Genomic DNA, 14,450 nt, shown 5'->3' with positions numbered 1-14,450 from the left:
TTAAAATGCTCTAAAAAGTCTGTTAAAAAATGTTACTTGCTCCAGTAATTGTATTCGTTAAAATTGAGTAAAAAATAAAAAATCTATATAAACGGGGTATTTTTGTAATCATGGCGACCCATACAATAAAAATAATGTATTATTTTTAAGGTATGGTGAAGGGACAAAAAAAACAAAACAAAAAATTGATGATTTTCATTTTCTCCATCAACAAAGAGTTAATAAAATCTCACGAGAATTATGTACCAGAAAAGGGCATCTCATGTGGCAAAAAATAAGCTCCTACATGTCCACATTAAAAAAAGAAATAAATTATAGCTTGTACAAATCTGTTTGGATGGTGCTCCTTCCATTCTTTGCCCGGCCGTGTTCCCATACAGCAAGTTACCACTACATATGGGGTATCAGCACACTTAGGAGAAATTGGGTATTCAACTTTGTGGAACTTTTTTCTTTTAATCCATTGTGACCAAAATGAATGTATTGTTCAAAAATATACCAATTTGTAGACTGCACCTACATTTTGTTTAAACCCCGATAAAACACCTAAAGGGTTAACAAACTTCTTAAAAGTGCCTTTTCATACTTAAGGTGTGTAGCTTCCTTAATGGGGTAGTTTACAAGTCTTTCCATTTTTTTGGCCTCTCACAGTCATTTGAAATTTGAGCTGGTTCTATAAATAAGTGGTTTGGAGATTTTTTTTAAAAAAATGTGGAAAATGGCACCCAAATTGCAAGCCTCATAACATATTAGTAAAATACATGGACTATTAAAAAACCATGCCAGCATGAAGAAAGTTATGAAATAATTGAGCAGATGCCTGCCATAGATATTGGGGCACATTTACTAAGGGTCCGTCGAAAGCATTTCCGTCGGGCTTCCTGAATATTTCTGATTTGGCCTGAATTGCACAGGGGTTTTTGGCACACGCGATTGGATTTTGGCGCATCGGCGCCGGCTTTCATGCAACACAAATCAGGGAGGCTTGGCTGTCGGACAACCTGACTGATTCGGACAAACCGCAGTATTTACAATTCAAATTGTGTCGCAAAATCAGCACTCACATACACCGGGAAGAAGATGGTGAACTTCGGTGGACCTGAGCGGGGAAGCGACAAATTCTAGAAATCGAGCTCACGCTATAAGTGAATCGCAGTAGCTCAGAATCCTCGTCGTACATTCCGGATCTGCGGATGTAACGGGACAGGTAAGTTAATGTGCCCCATTGTGTTCTTGGACTTTGCAAAGGCATTTGACACTGTCCCTCATAGATGCCTGATGGGTAAAATAAGGTTTAGTGATTTTGTAGGAATCATTTGCAATTAGATTGAAAACTGGCTGAAGAATCGTGTCCAGAGAATTGTGGTCAATGATCCCACTACTATTTAATATATTTAGTAATGATATAGAGGTAGGAATTAATAGCACTGTGTCTATTTTTGCAGAGGACACCAAGCTGTGTAGTGTAGCACAGTCTATGGAGGATGTTCATCGGCTGCAGGGTGACTTGGAAAAACTGAGTGTTTGGTCATCCACTTGGCAAATGAGGTTCAATGTGGATAAATGTATGGTTATGCACTTGGGGGCTAATAATCCACAGGCAACATATGTCCTTGGGGAAGTAAATCTGGGAGAGTCCCTTGTTAAGAAGGACCTGAGGGTATTAGTAGATCATAAATTGAATAACAGCATGAAATGTCAGCTGCCTCTAAAGCTAGTAGGATCTTGTCATGTATCAAAAGTGGTATGGACTCTTGGGATAGGGATGTAATATTACCACTGTACAAGGCATTGGTTCGGCCTCACTTGGAGTGTGCTGTCCAGTTCTGGGCACCAGTCCATAAAAAGGATGCCCTGGAGCTGGAAAAGGTTCAATGTACACCTAAATAACATTGATGGTTATTAGAGATGAGCGAAAATACTCTGCAGTACACCCAGCATCATGTGGTACACTTACATGTCGATAGCAGTGGTTGGATGGCCTGATCAGGTGACCCTGGAATATACTAGCCACTGCCCGCGGTGCTCGGATCATTCTCTGCCAGGATGCCGTTAGGGATAGAGCTGCTGCTGGTCAGGGATAGCGTTAGGGTGTTCTATTAGATTAGTGTTAGGCAGGAGTGATTCTACAAGAACCCAACAGCCCTTCTTAGGGCTGCAATAGCGTTATTTTTTTTTATTTGCTTGTGGCTGGGCTTTCTGGCACCAGTAGTGCAGTTACTACTACCATATTGTGACGAATTTGCAGAGAGACGTGCGAAAGTTATTTTTGGCTCTTAGTGACACACATATCCATTTCAAACAGCTAAGTGGGGGTTTGATTGAATTAGGTACAGTCTGCTGATTTTTTTTTCAAAAGTGAAAGTGAAAGTCACAGCACAAAATCCTTTTGTGTGCTGTGAGTGGTGCAAGTGCAATTTCATCTAGCTAAGTCTGTCTGATCCCAATCCACATTCTCTCTGCTGGTGAAGCGTACTGTCAGTCACGTGTGGTGTAATCTAATACGGTTTTTGTTCACATTAGTACCGGGACATTCAGCAATCCGCATTCTGATTTCTGATTTCTTCTGCGTGTTTCGTTAATAAAGAAACTATAAAAAAAACAAAAAAGTTATAAAAAAAGAAAAAACAACAACAAAAAAAATATTTTCTCTTAATTTTTTTGGGGGGGGGGGGTGGGAAATCTCCGTTATGGCAATCAAATTTTGTCTACTGTAGTTGAACGGTTGTGCCTGCTACTGTTTAGCAAGCTAGTCTCGAGAAATCCCTATCCACATTCTCTCTGCGGCCGAAGCGTACTGTACGTCACGTGTGGCATAATCTAATACGTTTTTTTGTTCACATTAGTACCGTGACATTCAGCAATCCGCATTTCAGTTTGCTTTCTGATTTCTTCTGCATGTTTCTATAGCTGCAATCACACGTCGTCTGGATAGCTGCCTCCACACGTCGTCCCCTTAGCAACGAGCTGTGGCAGGCCAAATTTTCGGGTGTTTTACCGGCTGTGATTTTCTGGTGTTTAATATGGGTCACTCATTTAAACGCCCCCCCCCCCACATGCCTCCACACGTCGTCTCCATAGCAGCCTCCACACGTCGTCTCCATAGCTGTCTCCACACATCATCTCCATAGCAGCCTCCACATGCCGTCTCCATAGCTTCCTCCACACGTTGTTTCCATAGCTGCTACCACACGCTGTGTCCATAGCAGCCTCCACATGTCGTCTCCATAGCAGCCTCCACATGTCGTCTCCAAAGCTACCTCCACATGTTGTCCCCTTAGCAAACGAGCTATGTCAGGCCCATTTTTCGGGTGTTTCACCAGATACGTTATGGAACTTGGTCATCCTGTAGCCGCCATGCTGTGTTATCGACTAAATATACCGTCAACCTTTTGTTCACATGGAAAATCATTTCAGCGCTTCTTGCTCACCTCCTTTGGTTCCTCTCTGCCGCCATAACCAGGCCAAATACTGATACGTACAGTGCTACATGTTATCCTCGCCAAAAGGAATTTTTTTAATTGGTTTGAAGCCTGAGTCCATTTGGGGTATGTCGCCATGCCACTCTCTAGCCTGCCGCTGCTGCTGCTGCCTCCGCATGCTGTCACCTATAGTGTCGGGGTCAATTATTGGGTGTTTTAGATGTTATCTCGCCTCACTCGGTCACTCTGTCATCGCCATGCTGTTGCCCAGAATTTTGTCATAATGGTGCAATTAAGCAGCCTCAGAGGCATCCATGCATGCTGCCCCTGCTGTTTCCTGTCCATTTCCGTGGTGTTTCCATCCTTTTCTGAGGTTCCCAGGTGTTTGGCCAAGCTTCCCTGTGCAGAGCCTTGGTCCCCTTGAAAAATGCTCAAGTCTCCCATTGACTTCAATGGGGCTCGTTATTGTTGCTGATCATTTATAATGAGTTTTCCCCAGAAAGAACAAATGTTTCTGATTATCCCGACTCCTCTGTCTTTTTTCGGCGCAAGGGGCACGGCCTAACTTTTCCACATTATCCATCACATTTATGTGCATTTTGTCGGCATTTTTAGGCACAATTTTTTGCACACAATAGACCAGGAAAAAAATGGTCAGAGAGCTCAATTAAGGCGCAGTCTATGTAAGATTTTGGTGCACATCTCAATGATGTCGGCATTTCTATGACGCATGACTTTAAAACATCGGGCTGTGCTTTCCGGAGACTGATCTCCAATGCCAACAGTCGTGCTTGCCCCAGAATTAGTAAATCCCCTCCAATGTGTCACAAGGAACAATCTCAAAATCCTCTGGATATCTTATTGCTTTTCAAAGCTATAACCACTTATAGTGACACAGGGCCGAGTCCTAGAGGGCAAAATAGGCCTGAAGGGTTTAACCCCTTAACCCCATAGCGCAATAAGATGTTTTATTAGGCATGGGGAGGTATAAAGTGTGCTCAAGGGCTGAGCCCTCTTCATACTCACCGGTTGCTTGCTTCAAAATGAGACAAACACCCGTCGCTAACACCCGGGATCGCAGGTGTTAACCCTTTGATCACCACACATAGGCGCCGCCATCTTGGCTCCGATCATCGCTCCCTGTGACATCATCAGGGAGCGGCGATCCATTGTCATGACAGCCTCGGATCACACAAAGATCCGAGGCTATCATGTTTTAGGCTATCTATTACAATGTGCGATTTGCACATTGTAATAGATGGTGTGCAAAATCCCCATATACTGCCATACTGTGGTATGGCAGCATATGGTAGGATCAATCAGACAACCTAGAGTTAAAATAAATAAATAAAAAAAAGTAAAAAATAAAAAATTATATTAAAAAAACCTAAAAATTCAAATCATCCCCCTTTCCCTAGAAGTCATATAAATATAAATAAACAGTAAAAATCTTAAACACATTAGTTATCCCCACATCCAAAAATTCCCGATCTATCAAAATATAATAACAGGTTTTCACTGCGTTTAACCCCGTAATGAAAAATAGTGTCCAAAGTTGCAAATGGCATTTTTTTGCCATTTTGAAAAATATAAAAAATTCAATAAAAAGTGACCAAAAGGTCATACAATCCTAACAATAAAAGCATTAAAAAAATCATCAAAAGTTGCAAAAAATGACATTACCCACAGCTCCGCATACGAAAGTATGAAAAAGTTATTAGCGTAATAAGAAGTCAAAATTAAGAATTTATATTTTGTATGGGAGGTTTTAATTTTTGTAAATGTATGAAAGCATTATAAAACCTATACAAATTTGGTATCCACGTGATCGTATTGACCCAATGAATAAAATAACATCACTATAAAGTGCAATTTGTTATGCAGAAATCAAGCCATCACACAGCTCTCTACATGGAAAAATTAAAAAGGGCCTTGTCCTTAAGGCGTTAAGAACGTATGTTTTTTTTCTCTCGTTTCACGCTCTCCACCTTCACGCTCGCCACTGGCTCATTTGAACGAATCTTCAGAAACTAGACAGCCTTCGGTCTGACAAAGACCCAAGGCTGTCATGGCAAATGATCGCCGCCCCCAATGGCGTTCGGGGGAGCGACGATCCGCTCCAAGACGGCACCCACGTGCCGCCGTCTTTTAAATGCTGCCGGCAGCTTTTGAAGCAAACCCCACCATATCCAAGTGATTTTCAAATAGTTTACTCATGACATATTGTACCTCATGTTAGTTGAATAATTACGTGAGAAGTTTTGCATTTTGTTCTAAAAAAAAATTTTGAATATATTCTGTAAAATTCTTATTTTCAAAGTTTTAAATTTTCTGCTTTCTAGGTATTTAGTTAGACCACCCAAATAGCTTGATAACATACATTTCTGGAATGTCTGAATTATAATGACATGGTTTTTTATGCATCCATGTTTTGAGGGACAACTAAGCTCTCAAGTGAACTTGAGATGTCTACATATATACACATAGAAACTACGCCCCTTAATGTATGTAAAACAACTCTTACTATGCCTGTTAACTATTTAAGTGTTTCACAGGATTAAAACATATGTATATTATATATATTCATTCGATTTAAAAATTTTAGAATTTTTTTAGGAAAATACATTCATTTAGCCCAAAAATTACACTTTCATAATGAATTCAATGATGAAATGCTCTGAAAAGTTTGATTCCCAATTTCCCCCGTGTGTGCCGATGCCCTATATGTGGTCATTAACTGCTGTATGGGCACATGGCCAGGCATGGAATGAAAGCAGTGCCATTAAGAGCAGATTTGCATTGTCACATTGTACAGGCTATAAAATTGTTATTTTTTTTGTAAAGAAAACATATGCGAGGTGGGATACAATAGACAATTAATTTAAAAGTGTCTATAGCTTGTTCATGAGATGTATATAAATATTTTAAGGGGGACACAAAAAAATCATTAATTTTGGTTTAGGATTTTTAGCCCTTTTTTGCAACCGCTCACCGTAACATAAAAATTATATTTTAGCTTTTTTTCCCTGGTTCACAACGATTACGGTGGTACCTCATTTATATTTTATTATTTTTCTTATCTTTGCTCTATTTTACTGAGCAAAACCAAAATTGTAAAAAAAATCGCATACGTTTTTTGTTGACAGAGCTGGTTCAGGGCTTATTTTTTCCAAAAAAGGCTTGTTCTTTTCAGTGGGACCATTTTGGGGAACGTAACTTCTTTTAATCACTGGTTAGAACATTTTTTTGAGGGTATTTGATGAAAAATGTTCTATTATAGGAAGTTTTTCATGTTTTTTTAATGCCATTCAATATTCAACGAGGGTTCAATATTGCTTTAGATTTATTTTACAGGTTGATACAGATGCAGTGATACCAAATATGTATGCGTTTTTTGTGTTTTATACACTTTATTCAATTTTTATATGTAACTGAGTGATTAGGGGATTTTAGTTTTATTCATTTATTTTTTATTCTAATTTTTTTTTTTTACTTACTCCACACTTGATCTTGAACAAGCTGAATTGTTTGTCCGATTGCTTGTTCAAGCCCTTACACTGCAATATGTATGTATTGCAGTGTATAATGTGGTATAATTATGAGCATGCTCAGTTAGCCACAGCCAGAAGGTAGAACCCAGCGGGAAGTGGAGCGATTAGACACAGGGCATACGCCAGACCATACTACTTTGTTAGACTTTTTTGTCTGAAGTGAGACAAAGTAGTCTCAAAAAGAGTACAAGAAACAAGACAAAATGGTGATAGTTCTGTCTATAATTCATTAATGGGTATTTATGCATGTACTAGCTTTTAATGACTTGAGCTTTTAATAAATATTATGTTTTTAACATTTAGTTTCACTGAATGCACCACCTTTTCCTGGTCAACTTCTCTGAGGTGGATGAGATTTTCATCTTTTTTCCATGCCAAGACTCTCAGAAGGAGTCTTAAATTTTGGGACTTACATTATTGGATGATGGTTTAACCTCTCAATTTATAGAGAGGGATATTTATCTTTTTATTTGTAGTTTTTCTGTCAGTCTAGTTTCTTTTTTGGCTTATTATTTTAATGTAATTTATCATAGCAAATTTTTGCCCAAATAAAGTTGATCTTTTTCTTTCAGCCAAGTTAGCCAGCCAACAGTAGGTAACCTTTTGCACATTTCTTTGCAACTTTTTAATTATAAATTGCAGTTAGTCAATGTGACTAAAATGCAGAAAAGCATCTGGATAAAACTTGTGCACAAAAAGGTGTAGATCGAATACAAAAAAAGTACTTGTGACTTTTTTTAATGTAATATGCTGGGCAAAAAAATGAGATAGATCTTCCCCATGTGGTTAGATTTTTGGAAAGCACATTTTGGTTTTAAAAAGAAGTTGTTGACTACAACCGGATATCAAACACAATGTGCCTTTTTACTATTAAATTTTGAATGATTTCCATCTACCAGCATTGCAAAGATAACTATTAGCCTGTTTTTTTGTCTTCTACATGTACTTTACTTTCTATGATTTTGAAGCCTCCCAGCCTTCTGTCATTCCTGAGTGTGTGTCTGTAATATAACAGTACATTGCTAATTTTAATTTGCCTCTAAATACAACTTGAATGGTAAAACTAGCTACAAAATCAGATCCTGTCACAATAAACTAAAAAATAAAATGGGATAACGCAATGAGTGTCAGTCTTGCCAACAGGCAGTAGATGATGCTGGTGAAGACTGACATCAAGATATAGTACTGAGAAAACACCCTTCAGCTCCATGACATTCTTCTTACATTTAGTGTAGGGATAATTATTATGGTAAAGTAGCTTTGAATCGTCATCTAACAAAGTCTTTCACAAAAGGGCGGACAGCTGTTAAGTTAAGGTAATTGCTTTTAGTTTACAAAACCATAGGAAAATCATACTCAACTACAATGAACATATTCACAATTACTGGAGTTATCACAAAGATTTTATATGAAATAGGACAGAATGAAGTCAAGCTGAATTATTTTCTAATTTTCTCTCCCATGAATTTCTCAAGGATTAACTATTAACATTCAGTATTGCATTTATTTAAAAAATCTAATATTTAAAATAACTGGAATCTGTATAAATATGGTTCATATATGAGATAAAGTACAAGTTATGAATTCATGTTAGACAATTGTATTATTTCAAAAGAAGCTCAATAGTCTCACGTGAAAAGAAACCTCCCAACGGCTGTGGAAAAGATTTTACGCTTTAAAAGAAGTCCATTTAGATTGTCTCCCCAATATTAAGCAAAAATACGCTATGGAAAACCCTAGAACTGGAAAAATACAGTTAATCAATCAATACAAAGCATTTTTCAAGTACCTATTGACAGATGGAACTTAAAAGAAACCTACCATGAGGAATCTATCTTCAGAAGTAGATCTGATGTTAGATTCCTCCTGCCTGCCTCTGCCCTGAGCTGTAATCTAATAATTCTGGAACCTAACCTAACTGGTTAAAAGCTTTATTATAGTAATATGTAAATTAACTGAAAAAGTTACTGGGGCGTGGAGAAGCCTTAGCGGCCAGTGCCGACCCGGCTAGTACACACTTTAGTAGTCACTGGAGTTAATTTACATATTTTACATATTTCTAGATTCAAGTTTTTAACAAATTATGTTAAAAAGGGGTGAATGGGGGGGGGGGGTTGAATGGGCTGTTTTATAAAGCAATTACACAATATATAGGGAGCCACAGGCACAAGTTGTGACACAAGGGGAAATATCACAAAGGTTCAAGCTAGATAGAGGCACACACCAAGGTTGCACACTTTCACCTTTATTGTTTAATCTCACTACAGAACCCTTAGCAACGTTGCATACACAGAAACAACGAACAATGGGGGGGTCTTTCCTTTCCCAACCTGAGGGAGCATAATCTTGCTTGCATAGCCAGGTTTGCAGTTCAATGGGTTAAAGGGTGAGAAACATTGGTGGATCAGAAGGTAGAGGGAAGCTTAATAGAGCCTATGTCACTGAACCTATTCTTACATGCGAACACCTTCAACATGAGACATCTTCAACTGCTCATGTGCTTTCATGCGTTGTAATGATGAGAAGATAAATTGAATGCTTTATGGTATAGTAAAGTAAAGGTGAAGGAAATGAAAGCAGTCCATGACCACACAATGAAGACATGCTCGATTATGCAGCAGGACAAAGACAAAAAAATAATAGTTGGAAGAGCAGATTTGTGTTTTGTAGAGTCATGACCTTAAAAGAGATTTCTAACTCCTAATTGATATATGTTTCTGATAATCCTGTAGATAGGTCACCAGTATCTGATTGATTAGTGGGGGTTCGACACCTGGAATTTGTATTGCAGCTGCCTACTGTATGGATCAGGGTGCACCATACACCCCATTGCAGTGGCAATGGGGAATTCTACCACAGCTCTGAATGATAACTATTCCTTAAGGCAAACAACCTGTAGGAGATGTCAAAAGACATATTATAGAGAATAGATATCTCTACAAGTTGCAAAAGCTATGAATGACCCTCTAGTTATTCCACAATGGCTGTGGAAAAACTCAACTTCATGCCTGAAACAGAAGAGAATGTAGGTGATGCAATAAGACAAAGACACAAAACATGCAATTAAGTAAACTACATTAAAGTCAAAAGAGAAGGTTTGTTTTTGTAATGGGAATTTAACCCCCTAGTGACTGCCCATATGGATTTCTATGTCACTAAGGGGCCTTCGGCTAGTCCGACAGGTTTCTCTGTTGACCTAACCCAAGATCTGCACGGGCCTCCTGTGCAGGCAGGAGCAGTGCCCTGGCTGTCGTATGACAGCCAGGACCCTGCTCTAACAGTTAGAATCGGACCCCCATTAGACCTGCAAAGATAGGTTATTCCTGGCGGTGAACCCCGTAACGTAAAAATGCGCTCAAATGTCTGAATCACAGTCAGCTCATCCTTAAAAATTGACACCTTAGCCAACTCCGTACTCCGTAAGTATGAAAAAGTTATCGGAGTCAGAATATGGTACAGGTAATTTTTTTTGGGGGGGGTACAAGGTTTTGTAATAAAACCTATATAACCTATATAAATTTTGTATCCCTGTGATCGTACCAAACCAATGAATATATTGGAGATGCCATTTGGAATGTACAGTGAAAGATGTAAAAACAGAGCCCACAAGAAAGTGGCCCAAATGCGGTTTCTTGTCATTGTTACCACATTTTGTATTTCCACTTCCCAGTACACAGCATGGAATATAAAATACAGTCACTAGGAAGTACTTGTTACGCAGAAAACAAGATAACACACAGCTCTGTACATGGAAAAATAAAAAAGTTATGTTTTTTTGAAAGTAGTGAATGATAAAGAGGAAGTAAAATGGAAAAAGCCTATCGGTGGCAATGGGTTAAAATTCCCCCTTAACCACATGACAAAAAGTTTACAAATTCTCTGGGATAAGGGTTTGTGAGGCCACGTTCACACATTGCATTTTGGTTACATTTGGAAATGCAGTCCAAAGGCTCCACTCGTGATCTCATATTTTGGTAACATTGTGTTTCCAACACGTTAACTGAACGTGAAGGAAAAGCAATCTTCCATTGCAGGTGGAGTCTTTGAATTGCGTTTCAATACGGGACCAAAATGTCACGTGTGAATGTGGCCTCAGGGGCTCTACAAACAATTAATGTCACCTGAAAACTTTCCAGCTCTACAAAAGCTCAATAGCTCCTTCCCTTCCGCACTTTGTCATGTGCCCAGACAGTGGGGGTCACTTACTAATGGGCCGAACCCCATTTTTACGGCGGGTTACCCAAATTTTTCCGTTTTGTGCCGATTTTCCCTGAATTGCCCCAGGTTTTTGGAGCACGCGATCGGATTGTGGCGCAACGGCGCCGGCGTGCACGCGAAGGAAATCGGGGGCCATGGCCAAACGAAAACCCGAAGGATTTGGAAATACTGCCGCATTTTGAAAAAAAAAGTGTCGCTGGACACGCGCTTACCTGCACCCAGCAACGGATCGTGAACTCCGGCGGACCTTCAGCGCAGCAGCGACACCTGGTGGACGTGGGAGGAACTGCCTTAGTGAATCGCCGGAAGACCTGAATTCACCGCAGAGAACGCGCTGATTGATCGCGAATGGACCGGGTAAGTAAATCTGCCCCAGTGGGTTACATCCACATATGGGATGTCCTCTTACTCGGGAAATAACTGCCCAATATATTACTAGATGCATTTTCTACTTTTATTCAGTTGATGTGGGTAAATTTTGCAGCTAAATGAATGTATTCATGATAAATATTAGTGAATTCCAAATCAAACCTTCATTTTGTTTGAATTTCTATAAAATACATAAAGGGATAAAAAGCTTCCTACATGCTGTTTTGAATATTTTGAGGGGTGAAGTTAATAGAAGGGGGTGATATGTGACAGGTCTATATTAACAGACCTACCAAAACCCCTATAGAAATGAAATGGTTCCTAAAATAATTGATTCTATTCGTCATCTTTCTAGTGTCGTAATAAAACAAATGGTAAATGTTAGTTAGTAATTAGAGATGAGCGAGCACTAAAATGCTCGAGTGCTCGTTATTCGAGACGAACTTTTCCTGATGCTCGAGTGCTCGTCTCGAATAACGAGCCCCATTAAAGTCAATGGGACACTCGAGCATTTTTCAAAGGGACCATGGTTCGAGAATAAAATGTGTTAATTAATTGAAAAAGAATGTCTTCTGATAAGTTAGCAGATGTATGCAAACATCTGCAATCTATTCTTCACTTTTCCGCGCGTATATTATCTCCCGACAAGTTAGCAGAAGTGAAGAGCATTGAAGAATAGAATAAAACAGTGAACACAGGATCATTTAAGTGAAAAACACAGTGAAGAATAGATTGCAGATGTTCGGCACATCTGCTTACTTGTCGGGAGATACGCTGTCCCGGGATCCGCTGCTCTTCTTCCACTGAAGTCTCCCCAATCTCTCCGTGCCGCTGCCCGATGTCTCCGTGCCGCTGCCCGATGTCTCCGTGCCCCTATGTCTCCGTGCCCCTATGTCTCCGTGCTCCTATGTCTCCGTGCTCCTATGTCTCCGTGCCCCGATGTCTCCGTGCCCCGATGTCTCCGTGCCCCGATGTCTCCGTGCCCCTATGTCTCCGTGCCCCTATGTCTCCGTGCCCCTATGTCTCCGTGCCCCTATGTCTCCGTGCCCCGATGTCTCCGTGCCCCGATGTCTCCGTGCCCCGATGTCTCCGTGCCCCTATGTCTCTGTGCCCCTATGTCACCGTGCCCCGATGTCTCCGTGCCCCTATGTCTCCGTGCCCCGATGTCTCCGTGCCCCGATGTCTCCGTGCCCCTATGTCTCCGTGCCCCTATGTCTCCGTGCCCCGATGTCTCCGTGCCCCGATGTCACCGTGCCCCGATGTCTCCGTGCCCCTATGTCTCCGTGCCCCTATGTCTCCGTGCCCCTATGTCACCGTGCCCCGATGTCTCCGTGCCCCGATGTCTCCGTGCCCCGATGTCTCCGTGCCCCGATGTCTCCGTGCCCCGATCTCACCGTGCCCCGATGTCACCGTGCCCCTATGTCTCCGTGCCCCGATGTTTCCGTGCCCCTATGTCTCCGTGCCCCGATGTCTCCGTGCCCCGATGTCTCCGTGCCCCTATGTCTCCGTGCCCCTATGTCACCGTGCCCCGATGTCTCCGTGCCCCGATGTCTCCGTGCCCCGATGTCTCCGTGCCCCGATGTCACCGTGCCCCGATGTCTCCGTGCCCCGATGTCTCCGTGCCCCGATGTCTCCGTGCCCCGATGTCTCCGTGCCCCTATGTCTCCGTGCCCCTATGTCTCCGTGCCGCTCCGTGCCGCTGCCCGATGTCTCCGTGCCACTGCCCGATGTCTCCGTGCCGCTCCCCGGTGTCTCTGTGCTGCTCACCGTGTTCTTCAATGTGTTCTTCACACATATATATTGTTCTTCACATACTATTTTGTTCGCACCGTTCCGCGTGTATCTCCCGACAAGTAAGCAGATGTGCCGAACATCTGTAATCTATTCTTCACTGTGTTCTTTACTGTGTTTTTCACTTAAATGATCCTGTGTTCACAGTGTTCACTGTTTTTATTCTATTGTTCATTGTTCTTCACTGTGTTTTTTTAATTAAATGCTCGCTCTCGAGCAGGGGAAATACTCGTCCGAGCAACGAGCCGTTTCGAGTACCTTAATACTCGAACGAGCATCAAGCTCGGACGAGTATACTCGCTCATCTCTATTAGTAATACATTTGGGTAGTAAGACTATCAATTTGAAAAACAGAACATTTTGAAGTCTTTTTCAGAAATAAATTCAAAATACATCAACCAAAATTTTCCAGTAACTTAAAGCACAAAATGTCACAGAAAAACAAACTCAAAAACAATTGGGTAAGTTAAAGCGTTATAAGCGGATAAAGTGACTCATGCTGGTTATGAGAAATAGACCCTGGTCATCAAAGCGCAAATGAGCTTGGTCACTAAGGGGTTAAACTGCTTGTGCTCCCCAGGATCAACAGGTTTAACTTACCTTTCCTGTGTGCACTGTGGATGTCTAAGAGTTGTCCAGTTTCCTCAAATAATTTTTTTTATGATGAGAAGTTCAAAAATTTTCCAATGTACTTACTGTATCAATTCCTCACAGTTTTCTAGATCCCTGCTTGTTGACGTTGTGTAGAAAGCTTCTATCTTTACTTCCTGTGGAAATAAATATGTGATGTAACACAAGTACATGGCTCTTTAGTATCACAAAGAGTAATCACAGCTTTTTGTGTGATATCGAGACATCACATAAACAGGAACCGGTTTTAATCCACAGGAAGTAAGAAAAAAAAAATCCTAAATAATGATAGCAAAGAGATGTAGATAAACATTAGGAATCGATACAAAAAGTATTATAACTTTTCATTATTCAATCAAAAACATTAATTTGCTAAAACTAGTTAACACTTAAAAAAAAAGACAACAAAACAAAGATGGATCCAAAAGTACCAACTTTCATTACATTTGACAAAATGCACTAGAGAAAA

General features: G+C 40.6%; 1 long non-coding RNA gene across 1 annotated transcript in view; it reads right to left on the bottom strand.

Annotated features, from left to right (window-relative positions):
* LOC140134014 (uncharacterized) overlaps positions 1-14,450 on the bottom strand; it is a 278,254-nt gene that overhangs the window by 228,598 nt on the left and 35,206 nt on the right. The window contains exon 2 of the long non-coding RNA XR_011856023.1: positions 14,048-14,118. This is a non-coding gene — a long non-coding RNA (uncharacterized lncRNA). The remainder of the gene's footprint in view (positions 1-14,047; positions 14,119-14,450) is intronic.

The sequence above is a fragment of the Engystomops pustulosus genome, chromosome 5 (assembly GCF_040894005.1).
Source record: "Engystomops pustulosus chromosome 5, aEngPut4.maternal, whole genome shotgun sequence".
Taxonomy (NCBI): domain Eukaryota; kingdom Metazoa; phylum Chordata; class Amphibia; order Anura; family Leptodactylidae; genus Engystomops; species Engystomops pustulosus.
This window is presented reverse-complemented; position numbering and strand designations above follow the sequence as displayed.